The 17789-nt window shown below is 39.7% G+C and overlaps 1 long non-coding RNA gene across 1 annotated transcript; it reads left to right on the top strand.

The window, feature by feature from the left end:
• The first annotated feature begins 928 nt into the window (after nucleotides 1-928).
• LOC121402883 lies at nucleotides 929-10011 on the top strand. The gene is made up of 4 exons (XR_005966838.1): nucleotides 929-1028; nucleotides 3518-3612; nucleotides 7673-8699; nucleotides 9643-10011. It is a non-coding gene; the product is annotated as an uncharacterized LOC121402883 (long non-coding RNA).
• The last annotated feature ends 7778 nt before the right edge of the window (nucleotides 10012-17789 follow it).

Below are 17789 nucleotides of genomic sequence, written 5' to 3'. Positions count from 1 at the left end.
CAACAGTTCAGAAGACAACTAGGGTGTAATAGTCAATACATACTCACAATGCAGACCAAGTGTTGAGTTTTCCCTCTAATAGTGATGAGAGGGGAATATCAGTCCACCCAGAGTTTCTCCTGTTTCCTTTGGGAACACCTCATATATGGAACCCAGGTAGCATCTATCTAAATCCTGATGCCCTGTTCCCTAACTACGCAACAATGCCCTTAGGATCTAATCCCTTCTATCGCTCCTCAATGGAGCCAAAAGCTGCTCAATATAGGTAGCCCTTATCTGGCTTTCTCTCCTAGAGAGACTATTACAGGATCTAGCTACTCCTTACTAGTCCTGACTAATGATGGAGGCTCAAATTCACAGGTTTAGGCAAAAGCCTTTGGCAGAATCATCCTGATCCTACATGGCTCAGTCTTTATATTATAACACAGCGCCACCTAGCACCCACAGTTGGGATAACTAGGGGTAATATTGTGACCCAGGAAATGGGGAATCACTCCTTTCCTATATTTATCAGTCCCCTAGACTTGCATAGTACAGTTTATTTTGCTTAGATTATTTTTGTGCTTAAATAGTCAGACCCAGATTTGTGAGAAAGCCGCAAAGGCCTGAGCCTAATCTGCTACAACTGAGACTTGTCAGTTGTCAAATCTGGCAGGCAGACTGGCCATGAGGCACCCGCAGTAAAAATCTGGCCTATAAACATTTGAAAATAAAATGAAGAGTAGTGGATATGTGAGTGATCCTATGGGAGTAAATATTTCTCTCTGCACTTCAGTGATAAAAACTAACATGACTATTGTAACTCTGTATTACTTTCATTGATGTAATTCCTTACAAAATGTCATGTTTTGTGAATGCTATTTTTTCTCTGAAAATTTCCATAAATAAAAACATTTAAAAAAAAAAAACTAACAAGCACTTTCTTTTATTAGTTCTGTGGACTATCTTCTTATCAACAAAAATACTGTTTCAACACTGCTTAAGAGAGCAAAAATGGTGTGTGATTCTCTCAACAGGATAAAAATAAGGTACCGAAACTGGTCAGGTAGGTTAAACACCTACCCTGACATGTGTTTTCACAATTGGAAATCTATTTTAAAAGATGTGAAATGTTACCCTTGGAACCTGGTTTAAATAAAAATTTCACTACTGTTTATTCTAGTTGACCATGTATGTGAAAACCCATCATTCTACAATTTCTAAATGTTCTTTTCTGTTGTAATCAATATAATTATAATAACTGGAGGCATCATACAGTAGTAACTTAACACTGACAGGGCAGTGCCATCTGATAATGCACTGTTTGGAGATTAAAGCACAGCTACAAATTCACCTAAATTGTGACTCCCTACACTTAAGAACTGTCTTAAACCCTTTCACATACCTATCATAAATAGATATGTAGAGAAGTTATGATTAGAAAACAAACACTAGCTTTAGCAGAAGAGATCATTTAGGACAGGCGAATATAGTGAACCACAACAAAAAAGCATAGTGGAATGTACCCAGATTGTGAAAATATCTTAAATGTTGTATATTGCAGAATGTTAAATTGGAATTATACTAAATAATCCACTCATGTGAACCTTTTCCTCATATATCCACCTTGAGGTGATCTAACCTGACTGTTTAGCCCGACGGCCAAGCAACCAGACCTCATCAACAAGCCATTCAGTTCCCGTCTTGATGGGATTTTTAAACCTGCCCTGATCAATATCTGCCTAATTTTCTGCCACATATTGTTCCTCAGGGCCCCATACACAGCAGTAAATCGGCCCATGTATGGCCACCTTTATGAAAGAGATATACCTTCAGAAGAAAAACAGAAGTGTTCTGATGTTGCTCTGCTCAGAAAAGATGACCTTTCCTATTTTCTTCCTGAGCAGAGCAACATCAGAACACTTCTGTTTTTCTTCTGAAGGTATATCTCTTTCAATATTGACTGAAAACAGTTGAGCTGTACTATACAAGATCATCAATGTCATGATCAAAATAATCTCCTAGGCAATGTATAGACAGGAAAACCCTGTTCAGTACAGCAATCTTCTCTTCATCAAGGTCTCAGTGGTAACCGTCTCTAGGGAAATAAGATATTGTTAGACACAGCATGATAATGGGTAAAGCAGAAACTGACATATGTGAAGAGAAAGGAGAAAATCGGTTGAAGGGGGATAAAGAGAGTTGGTAAGAGAAGTGAATAACTGTTGTTGAATTAATTAATTATTTTGGATAATTAACTTTGACCACATTGGAAACAACATATATGTACATGTATGTACAATGTATTTACATATTATTATGCTTTATAATTTGTACTGATATATTATGCAGTGCTTTATAGACAAAAGTTGTTTAGAATTAGCCATTCTGTAACATACTAAAAGTTAACTCAAGGGTGAACCCCCCCCCCTTTAATCTAACACACACGTCAGTTTTACTAGAAATCAGTTAACCAACAATGGACCAGATTTAATTCCACAAAGAAATGCTATGGTGTATCATGTGACAAGATTCAATTTGAGGAGAAAAAAACATCTCTACTAATTCAATTCCAGTTTGTTAATGGAGACTTCAATAGAGTTTTCAAGCTTTTTCTCATCAAACTGAATCTGGCCCAATGCTTTTGGAATATGGGAGAACCCTGGAAAACCAAGGGTTTTTTTCAAAAAGCTAAGGTGCCATATACAGTACTGTATGTACCATGGATATTGGTAGTTCATAAACTGGACAGGTTTGAAAAAGGCATGACAATTCACAAATGTATGATGTATCAACAGTTGACACAAAAAATAACAAAGTAAAAGAAAGGTGGCAATACACATATTGGTGGCATACTGTACACGATTGGCCCATGTATGGATGCCTTAAAGTGGCTACTACCATTTTGTGTCCCCTATGGAACCTTTGCAGCATTGGACTGGGGTGTCCAGAGCCAACCAGGGCTGTAACCTAAAGGTCCCCATTGCAACCTCAAGGGCCTCCTGGTGTCTGCCTTACCCATCTGCTCTGCACTTCATACATTATACCCCTTTTTCCTCCTTTAGGTGTGAGCAGCCCGGGGGCTGGTCTGGGCCTGTGGGGCCCATAGAGGCCACAGCCCACGCGCTTTTTTCCCTGGGGTCCCGCCAGCCCAGTCTGAACCTTTATACTAAGATATTTGTTGAAATAATCTTTTATATAAACCCAGAGACAGAGAGATCCCTTTTGTTACCGTAGATGCCGTGAATAGTTATACCTGATTTGAGGCATGGGCAGAGCTTTAATGGCTTATGTTGCCCAAAGAGATTTACTAGTTCTGTGTGTCGCACTCCTAATTATTTGTGTGGACTGTTCTGAGAAATAATTATGGAGTAACTGTAATGTTTTGCAGATTTATAAATGCAATAATGCCCAATACTAGTCATTGTAAACTTTTACTGAAATGTTTTTGTCTAATTCCATGCACCTTTAATTTCAGACTCTATGTATTCTTTTGTAAAATCTGTACTTATGCAAAATGTGTTTTTAATTTCTCTAGATTCAGAAAACCAAAGCCTAAACGTAATGGAAAATCCTCCTCCATTACCTATGAATTCTTGGGGCACAACTGAAACCTTTCAAGAACACAAACTGGTAAGAAAATAGCCCAACGTAATTAAGATTTGTTTGCTTTTCCTTAACCACTCTAGATGCTGTTTTAAAACAGGGCAGCCCATTTTAAAGGATGTGGTTCCCATTGACTTTAGTGTTAGTGGTGTGCAGGCTGGACCGAAACATACAAGCTTACCCGTCGATGTGGTTGACAAAGTGTGGGTGGGGCTTTCCCTCTGTTATTGCTGGCATGTCCCAACCCTTCGGTCCCATACCCCTTTTCCAATCTGGTGATGCATTCACCATTACCTGGCCCATCTCTCTCAGTTTGGCCAGGGAACATTGTGCTTGACTGGGTTTGGAATGGGAAGGGGCAAGGTAGGGTTGGTGCAGGTTTCTAAATTGCAATTTAATGATCCACTCATCACTATACCACATCATAATTGACATAATCTGGCATCAAAAAGAATGTTTTATATAAAATAACTGGCCCACTATTTGGATCTCTTCCCCCCCCCCCTTATTTTAGAGTACATTGAAAGCTCATGGTTTTTGGACAGTGCTAGTTTGTGAGTGTTGCCTTGGTGATCCCATTTGCCAGTGTGACGAGACACTTTATAAACAAAACAAATAACTAAAAATGTACCAGCCCTGTTTTTTGGAGTTGTTACACTCCCATCTTTTATTTTTCCCAGGATGAATAGCATCCACCTGTCACTGCAAACTGGAGGCAGATTTCAGCCAGAAAACTCTCATGTACATTTTCTGCTTACAATCTACCATACATGCATAGTTACAAGTCAGTCATGCCAGCAACTATATTAGAAGCATCAGTTATATTAGTCTTAATAAATACATAAGAAAGGCTGTAAGTCAGGGCCGGACTGGGAGTAAAAAGCAGCCCGGGCAAAAAAATCAAAGCAGCCCACATGTAAACACACAATGGTTTTGTACTCATCCACACATATAATGTATAATTACCCCAAAACTCATAACAGATGGCACAAAGGCATTTCCGAGTATAATACCCCAGAACTCATAGGAAGATGGCACAAAAACAATTCCGTGTATATCAGTCCTATTTTTTTGATAGTTAAAAATCAGAATGGCTATTTAAGGGAAGAAAAGGGTGAATGGTGTCACAGTGGGAAAACAGAGGAAAAGCCAGCCAAATCCTTGCAACAGTTTTGATAAGGGAATTTTGGGGAACTGAACATAGTAAAGTAAGAAATTAAGGGGGATTTGTATCCAGCATTCATCTGCACTGATTGTTGGGGGGGGGGAGAAAGGGAATCTGCAAATTAGGGAAGTACCATCCTGCCTTTTGGTCTGTTACAGAGTTAGATCAGGTTGAAAAAAGACAAAGTCCATCACGTCCAACCCCTCCAAATGAAAACCCAGCCCCATACACACACCCCTCCCTACTGTCACATAAATGATATATACCCATATCTATACTAACTATAGAGTTTAGTATCACAATAGCCTTTGTATTATGTCTGTCCAATAAATCATCCAAGTCCCTCTTATAGTCATTAACTGAATCAGCATCAAAACATCACCCGGCAGTGCATTCCCCAACCTCACTGTCCTGACTGTGAAGAACCCCCTACTCTGTTCCTTTAAATGAAAGTTCTTTTCTTCTAGTCTAAAGGGGAGGCCTCTGGTACGGTGATCCTCTTTATGGGTAAAAAGGTCCCCTGCTATTTGTCTATAATGTCCTCTAATGTACTTGTAAAGTCTAATCATGTCCCCTCGCAAGCGCCTTTTTTCCAGAGAAAACAACCCCAACCTTGTCAGTCTCCCCTCATAATTTAACTCTTCCCTTCCTCTAACCAGTTTAGCTGCACTTAGTCTTTGCACTCTCTCCAGCTCATTTATAAAACCCCGTACCCCCCACCCCACGAAGACCCCCTCCCTCCAGGCTAATTGCCCCCCCGGGGAAATGCCCAATACTTTATACTTACCCCTCTGCACAGATTCAGGCAGTGGACTTCACGGCATCCATCTTCCATCTTCTAGCGATTCGGCAATTTCCGTTGAATTTGGCGCATGCGCAGTTGTCCAAACCGGCAAACAGCTCCAACTGCACATGGGCCTAAAATGCGGGTCTCCCAGTCAGCTTACAGAGGACCAGAAAGATGGATGCCATGAAGTCCGCTGCCAGAATCTGCACCGGAGGGGTAAGTATAAAGTATGGGACATTTCCCTTCCCCGGGGGGGGTTAGCCTGGGGGGAGGAGGGAGGGAGGTCTACGTGGGTGGGGGGATACGGGGTTTTTTGCAAATGGGTTGAATTATCCTTTAAAGACTAGAGTCCAAAACTGCCCCCCATACTCCAGATGAGGCCTCACCAGGGACCTATAAAGAGACATAATTATGTTTTCATCCCTTGAGTTAATGCTCTTTTTTATACAAGACAGAACTTTATTTGCTTTAGTAGCCACAGAATGGCACTGCCCAGAATTAGACAACTTGTTATCTACAAAGACCCCTAGATCCTTCTCATTTAAGGAAACTCCCAACACACTGCCATTTAGTGTATAACTTGCATTTATATATTTTTGCCAAAGTGCATAACCTGCATTTATCAACATTGAACCTCATTTTCCAGTTTGCTGCCCAGTTTTCCAGTTTAGACAAATCACTGTGCAAAGTGGCAGCATCCTGCATGGAACCTATAGTTCTGCCCAATTCCAAAACCCACCAGCACACCCTGGCCTCTCATGCCAAAATTGGTTCGGTGCTCAGTAAAAAAAAGGGCATTGGCACCCTCAGCAATAAGTGATAAAAAGAAAATTACTGGCACTCAGGACTCCATGCAAGCGGGCCAGGCACTGCGTGCTTATTAAATGAATGTTTCAGGGGGCGTACCCCTTAGTCAGTCTAACAAATGGGTATGCCCCTGAAATGTTACGTTTAATAAACACGCAAGGCATGGCCCGCTTGCATGGAGTCCTGAGTGCCGGTAATTTTCTTCTTATCAATTATAATGAACTTGTCCCTATCTCAAGTGACTCTAGACAGCACAGGTGACTGTCAAGTGAGTGACCCGGGAGGACAAGCAACCCCAAGACAGCTGGGGGGGAGAAGGGGTCAGGCGACCCCCCCCCCCAAACACACACAGAGCTAAACTGGCAGTTGTAGAATAAGGAAACAGAAAAGGGCAGCCATGGAAGCAGACTAATAATCCTCAGCCCAGTCTATAACACACAAATGATACATTCCAGCTGAAATCCCTGTAATTCTCATGAAGAGGTCAGTCCCCCCACTTCATTCCCTGACCCCCCATATTCCTTCTGCCCAGAAACTGCCCTATTACCAACATCCAGACAAATGACAAACACCACATGACACAGGCAGGGGCCTTTGCATTTCATGATAGTCCACTCACTAAAACATATTTCTGCAGCTGTGCTGTCTCCTGTACTTCTCCTAACAATCGGCTCTCAGCTGACAGGCTGCAAACAGCATACGGTGCAATGTGGTGCTCACTCTGCAATCCACTGATCATGTCTGCTGTTTGTACTGCAGCCTGCTAGCCGAGAGCCGATTGTTAGGAGACGCACAGGAGACAGCACAGCTGCAGAAAACTTTGCTCCACAAAGTCAGTACTAAGGGCTGGGGGAAGGGAACTTGGTCGGTTTTCTAAAAGTGCTGAGTTACAAGTCCCCGACAATAAGATCAGGAGCGGCCCACTTAATAAAAAACAGAGCGGCCCCACGGGCATTTGCCCGTTTAGACAGGTTATCAGTCCGGGCCTGCTGTAAGTGTAACTGATCCTAGATTGGGTTTTGTATTTAGTTTAGCTGGAGAAGAAAATGGGCTAGCAACCTAGCAGGTGATGTTCTTGTTTTTCTTTTTGCTCTGCATCACTTCACAGCCTAGCTAGATTGCAATAAAATGGGGCAGTTGCTGATTAATCAGTTTTAAAAAAAAAAATTCTTTTTATACTTCATGTTTAAATTGATATATTCTGATGTAAACAAATTGTGTTTAGTATGCATTTTATGCTTAGTGTAGTAAATACATTTTAAAAAATATTTTATTTGTATTTCTTCTCCCTGGCTATTCACTGACAGCATATCATTCTCCTTCTCCAGCTCTTCTTCATTCTCCTCCCAGGAGGAAGGTACGCTGCCGGCCTGCTATCTTACAGTGGGGACAGGAATAATAACACAGCGGCGGCCCTCTGCCTAAATCAAGTGCGGTAGTTAAGGAGAAGATCCTTGCCTTCATGCTCCCCCTTTTGTCTCCATGCGCTTCTCTTTCTGCTTCAGGGGTGCACACAGTACAACGAGTGGAGACAAGAACAGAGGTTTGGAGAGAGTGGGCATCTGGGCTCGGGAGGTACAGGGGCAAGAGGCCGTTTAGTAACCTTCCTTTAGCAGTAATACCCACGTACTCGGAGCAATAATGAGTAAAGTAAAGCTTCTCCTTAGCTACCACTCTTGATTTAGGCAGAGGGCCGCCGCAGTGTCAACATGTTGCTCATCATTCCCTTGGATGTTGCTCCTAGTGGTCTCAAAGTAGTTGCTTGTTTTTCAATTCCTGATTTGGAGGTGAGTTTTGGTTGTATAAAAACCAGATGAACTGCCCAATAGAGGCTCCTGTAGGCTGCCAATGCACATGCGGCTGCCAAATGGTCAATCACCTATTTTGCACCACCCAGTAACATTGTTTATGCTTGAGTTGCTCCCTAACTCTTTTTACATCTGAATGTGGCTTACAGGTAAAAAAAAGGACCCCTGCATTAAGGTAATTAAAAAACATTTATAAAAGACAAAGGTTGAGTTGCCATCACCATGGATTTATTTCTTCTTACTTACAGATAGAAAGCAAATCAGTCACAAACCAATTACTGCTTGTTTACACAATGGGAAATGGCATTTCCATATTTTATTGTTACACTGATTTTGTTTACTATAGACGGCAAACCGAAGGTGGAGTGCAGTGTGGTAACAGAGTTCACTGATCATATCCGTGTGAGAATGGATGCAGAACTGATCATATTCCTACATGATATGGTGTTTACTTGAAGGAGAAAGAAAAATGTACATCCTCTGTGTTTCTGTTTGGTCCCACTGTTAAACGTTCAAAACGTTTTAACCCACTACAAGTGCCAAAAGTGTAAGTAACTGATTTATGAATATACTGTACATACCGCACAAACATAGTTGTCTATAGAAATCAATCAGCAATTAGTTTTAAACAACTACAAGTTAGAAGAAAATAAATATCAAGATCGGAATGGATGTTACTGGAAAACTGCATTTGTGCTTAGCACTTTTGTTAGTAAATATCCCCGTAAAGGTTAAATAGCTATTCCACTATTTTTCTCTGCTTTCTCAGGCCTCCCCTGCATATAAGGTGGGTGCAAGATCTGCACAGAAATCGGCAAATAAGTTCTATACTGCTCCTGAGCATGCCCAATGGGTGGTACAGGGAAAGCCTGTAAAATCAAAAAATGATCATGGTATGGCAGAAGAAAGCACCCCCCCCCCCAGCAGGTGTTTTACAGAGAAACAAATTTTTCTATATTAGAATTATTAGCTTAATGAATCAGTAAAAAAAAAAAAATTAAAGCATTTTAAAGTAATTAAGATATCATATACTATTGCCCTGCATTCAAACTGAAAAAGGAGAAAATGAACAGATTTAGCAGATAACAGATAAGCTCTGTAATAGAATACAGTGGGATTCTACAGTGTGCATGTGTTATCTATATAACCTGAGCCTTGAATGGTTGCCCCATGGCTGCACAGCAGCTTGTTTATATAAACTATAGTAGTGATTCTAAAGCAAACACACCAATAGTACTAGTGCACGGGAACAGTACATTATATTTGTTACTTTGGTGTTATTGTTCCTTGAAATTGGACTTCATGAGAGATGACCTTCCTGTAATTCAGAACTATCTGTATAATGGTTTCTGGGTAAGGGATCCCAAACCTGCAATGGGATTAAAAACTAAAAATTGCACGTGTGTTTTGCAATATTTCTGATTTTCCTATTTTTTTTTATATCTTCGTAAAAAATGTTTTTCATCTCCCGGTTATATTTCCACCTTGAGACTTTACAACTCGTCCAGGTCAGAAAAGCCCAGTCATAGAGATCCATGAAATCTCCTCTGTGCAATACTTGAGCCCACCCTCAGGTATTTATTCATCATGTTTCACTTGCTTCTGTTAATGCTTCAACAATTCAATCAAATTTGGCCTGAGGAGCAATAATGTAAAATTCATAAGAGATAGCATTATCCTGTGTATGTGTTTAATGGCAGCTGTTTTCTTATTGTTAACATTCTTTCACTAATTGGTCAGTGTACCCCTCAAAAACACAGGCATTCATTGTGCACCCTGAAGCCGAGCATAATCATCATAGAATCCAACAAAAATAACCCATTGAGTTTCTGAACTGAAATCTGCTCAGTATGCATTGTATAGGGCATATGTATCAAATAGTAATAATTGAAATTCCCACAGTTCACCAGAGGGCAATTTCACAGCTTTTTTCACTGGGATAGGATTTTTTTGGGAATATTTATCAAAGGGTCATGACTTTAAAGGATCAGGTCAGTGTAAAAATAAAATCTGGGTAAATAGTAAATAGATGGGCTGTGCAAAATAAAAAATGTTTCTAATATAGTAATATAGTAATATAATGTTTCTAAAAATGTAATGTATACAGGCCGGAGTGACTGGATGTCTAACATAATAGCCAAAACACTACTTCCTGCTTTGCAGCTCTCTTTGTTTCCAATCATTGGTTACCAGGCAGTAACCCATCAGTGAGGGGAGGGGGACACATGGGTCATATCTAGTCACAGTTAGTCAGAGACTTGAAGGGGGGCCATGTGGGACATAATTGTTTAGTGAGTTTGCAATTGATCCTCCGCATTCAGCTCAGATTTAAAAGTACCAGATATGACCCATGTGCCCCCCTCCCCTGATGGGTTACTGACTGGTAACCAATGATTGGAAACAAAGAGAGCTGCAAAACAGGAAGTAGTGTTCTGGCTATTATTTTAGACATCCCATCACTCCAGCCTATATACATTACATTTTTGCCTAACTAACTATATTAGAAGGTTTTATTTCTATGATAACTGCAGAATATATTTGTGTGGTTTGTTTACACCACTCAACTTTGGTAGGTGGTTGTATAGTCATTTCATAATCATATGAAGCTACAACTTACATCTGGCTAAGAACACACTCAGACTTCTTATTCTAATTTATATGCAAACCTGTGGGTCAGTTTGTAGTTCTCCTCATGACAGGAAAAGCTTGGACAGCGATGTGCCTCACAAGTGACTTTCAGCTTGAAATTTGTCATATATTGTGATATTTAAGCATGCAATTTTATTCTGTAACTCTAGGATTTAAACTGTGGTTGCTAGGGTTACCCTTACCGTAGCAAACAGGCAGTGGTTTCCATGTTGTAATTTAGAAGATGAATAGGAGAGCTGGTATGGAAAATAGTAAAAATACCAAACTTCTGGCCTCAAAATGAATCTGCTCTGGTTGTTGGGTGACACTGTCCATAGCAACCAGATAGCATTTTGAATTTAGCTGAAGAGAGGCAGAATCTAACAGCCAGGCCAGCCAGACCAAGTGCAAATACCCTTTGATTTTCAATGCCTCCTTCAATAAGCTATGATTAACTCTTAATATAGATAGGCCTGTAGCAATATATATATATATATATATATATATATATATATATATATATATATATATATATATATATATATATATATATATATATATATATTATTTTTTTTTATTTTTTTTTTATGGAAAGGCTGTCTCCCATAGACTCAATTTTATCCAAATAATCCAAATTTGTAAAAGTGGTTTCCTTTTTCTCTGTAATATTAAAGCAGCAACATGTATTTGATCCAAACAAAGATATAATTAATCCTTACTGAAATCAAAACAGCCTATTGGGTTTATTTAATGGTTACATGATTTTCTAGTAGACTTAAGTTATGAATGCCCAAATTATGAAAATCCCCAGGTCCCAAGCTTTCTGGGTAACAGGTCCCATACCAGTATTTAAATTTTAATTGAGAAATCTCTGAGAGAAGCTATGCTTGTAATGAAATGAAGGAATGCATTTGTTCCCACGTGCTGCTCTAGCATTTTCAATTGCCACAAAAAGTGGAGAAAATGTCGTTAAAAAATCATCTTTGACATTGTTTCCACCACTTTATTGATATATTTCAATTAATGTTCTACAGAGACAAATAAGTGTTAATTATTGGATTTGTTAGTGAATAGAATTGTTAACCTCAGATCCCGGACTGGCACAAGCCCCGCCCCCCGGTTACTATTCCCTGGCGCCTCCTTGGACTGTGCACATGTACATACAGTTGAGTAAAAGCAGTGGTGTAACTAGACATTACTGGGCCCCACAGCAAACTATTTTTCAGACCCCCAAAATGTCTAGACATTGACCTGTTTACTGATATTTATTGAAATTTATTAAAATTCTATACGAATTAGGACCTCATGGGCCCCTTATACCTCCTGGCACCCCTGCAGCCGCAGGGTCTGCTTCTTCTGTAGTTACGCCCCTGAGTAAAAGCTTGGATTATATTGCATTAAAAAAAGTGTCAGCTGAGATTTTGGACATTTTAGCCTAGTATTCCTAGGGGGCAGATTTTTCAGGTGAATTTAGTTAAAAACTTCGAATTTCTAGCTATTTTTTGTGTACTTCGACTAGCGAATAGTCCAAATTCAATTCGAAGTTGAAAAAAACTTTGAAATTCGAATATTGAAATTTATCATGTGCTGTCGCTTTTAAACTTTGACTTCGACCATTCGCCACCTAAAAGCTGCCGAAGTGCTGTTTTAGCCTATGGGGGACCTCCTAGAACTATATGGAGTCAATTGGTGGAGTTTGAGAGATCTAAGTTTTTTGGGGGGGAAACTTTGAATCAAAGGCGCTATTCCTTCGATCGTACGATTTGAATACAGACCACTTTGACCCCCAAAAACCTTCGACCTCTATTCGGTTGGTCTTTTTGAATTCGAACTTCCATCCTTGTTAAATATGCCCCTATGTGTTAGCCAATCAGAGGGTATTGGTATGAGTTTCATTTTTATTTGCTCATGCCCGGAGAGACATGAGAATTAAGGGCACGTTTACCATTAAAAACCTGCCCCCATTTTTGCCCCAATTTGCCCCCATTAGCATCAATGACAACTTGCAGTCTTTAGTGATGGTTTTGAATGAGGCCCGTCAATAAGCTTTCAGGTCCTATAAATTCTTGGTTATGGAGCATGAACTGCATGACTGAGATCTCCCCAAAGTGGCTCAATGATGTTGAGGCCAGGCCACTCAAGAACCTTCACTTTTTTCTGCTGCAGCCACTGACTTTTCCCCATGTGCAGCTTCCAGGCAAACTAATTCAAATTCTGTGGGGGAAATGTAAATGTACAAGCACAACTGTAATTAGAAAAATGAAGGACGACTTTAAATGTTTCTTTGAATTAAAGTTTGGATTTTCTAGAAATGTCATCAAATGTTCACATAATCTGATTCGCTAACTTGTATGACTCCATATATTTTGCTTTGTAGTTCTCCTATAGTTTTTTCAGCTAAAACGGGTGTGCTCTATTGATTGATTCAGGGACTGTTCCAGTTGCCCTTTTGGAGTCAGGAAATTGGATACCATTTTGAATGGGGTTTATTGGCTTTTCTTTGCCTAGAATTTTAGGCAAGTTTGACTTGGATGAAAGGTTGAACTTCATCAAATTGGGATCTTCAACATGTGTCACTATGTGATAAAAATCTCCTGCTGCAACAACATCACTGTGCAGTTGTGTGGGGAAAAATCCCATAAACTAAGGGTTTTTTGGGTTCCTCCTGCCTCCTTCACATTTGCACCATTTAACACAGGGAATCCTGGGGCTACCACTGCCTCTTAATCATGTTCTGGGCTTCTACTACTAATTTATGGGCAAGTGTATTGTCTTTATCTGCTAGGCCAGTGAAATACCAGCCAGGTGGCAAGAGCAATATATATAGATTAATATTTATAGATGGAGCAGCAATGCTTTATGAGCTGAACAGACCAGGAAAGAAGTACAGCTGCCCATATATAATAACATGTTCTCTCTTGGGCAGGTCATCAGAAGAGCACTGGTTATCCCAATATTGGCCTAACTGGGTAATCGGCCAAGTGAAATTCTATCTACCATAGATAAAGACATACATATATTGAATTATTCCTCTGCTGCTCTGAACTACAGTTGCAAATCGTGAGTCATTTTGGGGTTATCTACTTGTATAAAAATGTGTTCTTGTTAAAACAATCTGCTTAAATAACACACAAACAATTGTACTTTTTTTCAGTACTAGTCAGAGCCCACGTCCAAAAAGGCTGTGATCCCTTGTACACAATAGCTGCTATAACCTCCAATAGGAGCAATAAGCAGACTTTCAGCTTCTTCTTCTTATTCTTAGCACCACCTATTTTCTAAACGCTGCTCCTCTAAACACCCAAACTCTCCACACTTCTTCATCCTATAGTGGAGCAGGTTGCTTGTCCTTTTCTAAGCGATCCCACATCTGTGTTTTTGCTGCCACTCTTACAGCTTTGAAGCCACACTCCCTAAACTTGAATCACATATTCATGGGGTCAACCCGAATGAAAAGGCAATATTTTTTGGATGCCCCAAAAGTGGGAGGGCCAAAACAGCCAATCAAATTTCACCTATTGAATTGTATTAGTTTAAATGTAAAGTGCCGCCAATCTCATTCTATTTATGCCAGGGTCCCAAACTTTACAGAGTCACTAGGTGACAATAATTTAAGGTTTGTAGAAATATCAGATGTATCTCCTTGATTTCTAATAGGGAAATTTAAACTGCTGCCATTCTCACACGTATAATAATACCAGTGTCCCGAAACTTTCCAGTCACTGGGGGGACTAAGGTTATTAGAAGTGGGCAGAGCCACCAACAGCCAATCAGATTTTAGCCATTAAATGTCATTGTTTTTTTTTTAAACTGCTACCTTTCCTCACAGCATTAATGGCAGGGTCCCCACACTTTGCAGTTAGTCATCAGAAGCCCATCTTTCCTCTCTAGTGCAAGCTAACTATAAAAAAGATCAACTTATTGATGGCCACCTATGAGAAGTTTACTGAAGTACTGAAATGGAAGATCCTGAGAAATAATTTGAAACACCTAGTACTCCATATCTAAGGACGCATATGTCGTTTTCTCAAAAAAAAAAGTATTTTATTTCAATGAAAATCTGATCATTTAAATTTGTTAAAGTTGCTTGTCTTGATGGCCCTGCCGGCTGTATGTCTCCTCTTTGCTGCTGATACTGAAGGTCTTCCAAATGGCTCACTGGGCTGCTTCTGTGTCTTTCTTCTTTCACTCCAAATGAAACTGGTCCTCATCCTCTGCAGGTTGTACATTTGCATCCTGTAATAATTTATGAATAAATAATTATATTTAATTGCATTTAAACAAACAATATTTTTTAAACTTTTCAATGTAATTTTTAAGGAAATGTAAAATAGTTATTAATATGTAAGAAAATATACATCCTCATTTCAGACCATTTTTTAAAGACCTTTTAAATGATGTTAGTAATCACAGGTCCTACACAGGCCACACTGTACATTCTACTCAAATACTCTGAACTGAAGCCACATGCACCCATTGCCGCATCACTACTTGCACAGAAATCATAAGAAGCCAATTTGAGCAGCTACAATTAATTCAAAGCACCATGCCACTCGGCAAGTATCAGTGGTAGCCCTGTACAAAAACTGTTACATTATCCTCTATATATATATATATATATATATATATATATATATATATATATATATATATATATATATATATATATATATATATATATATATATAAAAATCTATAAATACCTTGAGACATTTCTGTCATAATTCTGGAGTAAGTTCCAACTCTGTACTGTGCACTTGTAATCCCTCGTGGGCAGCAACACCGATAAAAAAAAACAATTATTATAAGTTTAATTTAAAGTACAAACACCATAATGTATAAATAAATGTACATAAAATTATACTCACCAAATTCATCCATGTCATTGTGAGTTTCAGGAACACTCCAGATGACATCATCCGCTATAACATTGTGAAGGTCCCCTTCATATTCCCACAGTTATACTCACCAACTTCATTCATGTCATTATGAGTTCCAGGAACACCCCAGACAACATCATCCCGTAAACTATCCATAAACTCCCACTCAGTCCCACTACTAGTACCAATCCTCCTTGCCCCAATTTTCTAGCCCATAGCAACCTTCCTCCTTCTGGAACATTGTGCTTATAAATATAAAGGATAAATTAGTATATTAAAAGAAAAGTCAGTGGCTAGGCTATTTAAGGTAATATCAGTGTCTATTCAGATATAATGTCTATGGCTAGAGTGGTTTGAAGACAAGACTAAGTGTTGGTATGCCCAAAACTATTAGGCAGTAGCCAGTGTTAAAGCCAGATGTAATAGATGTTGATAGAGCTGTGGAAACAGGTAGCTGTACAATATTAACAGCCTTTGTGCTGTGGTACAGTAGAGCAAGTGGTAATACACCCACATCGAGCAGGAAACTAAAATAGGTGGTGGTGTGCTGCTTGATGGAGTGGTTAATAAGTTGATCTTACCACAATATGATCAAGTGGCCATGTCCTTGGCCCACCCAAACCCTACCCTATGGCCAATGGTATAAGGGGTAATTTTACCAATTGAGGCTTGCATAGAGGTTGTCTTAATTCCTAAGTATGAGGAATTTCAGGTCCTTGACTCCCTTTCCCTACCTCCCCCATATGAATTTACTTTAGGGGAAAGAGGGTCAAGAACTTGATCCATCCCATTTAGATGGTGTCTTGGGATTCTTATGCAAACCACTTAAAATTGCCCTGATTCCCATAGGCATACCAAGGACATGGCCCCAGTCATAAGCGGAGACAACTGTTGCGGGTGGTTATGCCAGTGATGGTAGACCCAGTTGGAACAGGTAAGGTCTGACAAAGGGGCAGCGATATTGTTAGATGGAACTAGTAGGATGACATTTAGATGCAGATGGAGTAGGTGTTAGTAAGGCCAGATGGCACAGGCAGTGGTCCTATCAGTTGGAACAGGTGGCAGTATGGTATAGAGGAGCAGGCAGTGGTATGGCCATGTGAAAAGTTTGTGTAGCCATGAGGCAGATCTCCTTAGCCACTGCACAATAGATGTTATATCAGTGTCTATTTAGATGTAATACTCATGGCTAAGACAGTAGTTTGGAGAAGTACAATATGCAGTGGTATACCCAAAAGTATTGGATAGTAGCAACTGTTAAAATCAGCTGTAATAGATGTTTGATAGAGTTGTACAATATTAAAAGCACTTGTACTGTGGTATAGTAAAGTAAGTGGTAATGCACCCACAGAGAGCAGGAAACTAAAACAGGTGATGGAGCTGCATGATGGAGTGGGTGGTAAGAAGATCAGGTAAAGGCAGATTCCATACCAGCTAAAACAGAATGTGGCATGGCCAGATGAATTAGGAAGTAGCAAAGCAGATGGTGTGAAAAATCTTACCATAATAAAACCAGCTTCAACTTGCAGTACCATAGCTTTCACCACCTGACCCAATGTCTGCAACCTGATATATGCCTGCTTGCTCCATTCACCCTATGTCTACCTACCTGGACATGCCACCACCTGCACCAAAAAACTTTGATCAATAAATAACCTGGACATATAAATAAACCATTGCCTGAAAGCCTTTACTTTCCTGGATAATGGATTATTTATGCGGTTTGTGCTAACATTTTAAAACTTTGCACAGGACTTCATAACCCAATTCTGATAAAGTGGCCATGTCCTTGGCCCACCCATTCCCTACCCTATGCCCATTGGTATAAGGGGTAATTTTACAATAAAAGCTTGCATATATGTTTTCCTAATTCCTAAGTGTGAGGTATTTCAAGGCATTGACTCCCAACCTCTCCATATGCAGACAGGTTAGGGGAAAAAGAACTTGATCCACCCAATTTAGATGGAGTTTTAGTATTCTTGCCCTAATTGCTTAAAATTACCCCTGATCCCATAGGCTTAGGGCAGTGGCCTACAGGGAGATTTGTCGCCCGCGATTATTTTATGCACAACTGCAACAGATCTTCTGAAAATGTGTCCATTAAAAATAACTGACATCGCTAGTGGTAA

This window comes from Xenopus laevis, chromosome 1L, assembly GCF_017654675.1.
Source record: "Xenopus laevis strain J_2021 chromosome 1L, Xenopus_laevis_v10.1, whole genome shotgun sequence".
NCBI classification, from domain to species: Eukaryota; Metazoa; Chordata; class Amphibia; order Anura; family Pipidae; genus Xenopus; species Xenopus laevis.
The sequence above is the reverse complement of the archived record's forward strand: the minus strand, read 5'-3'. Positions and strand labels throughout refer to the sequence as shown.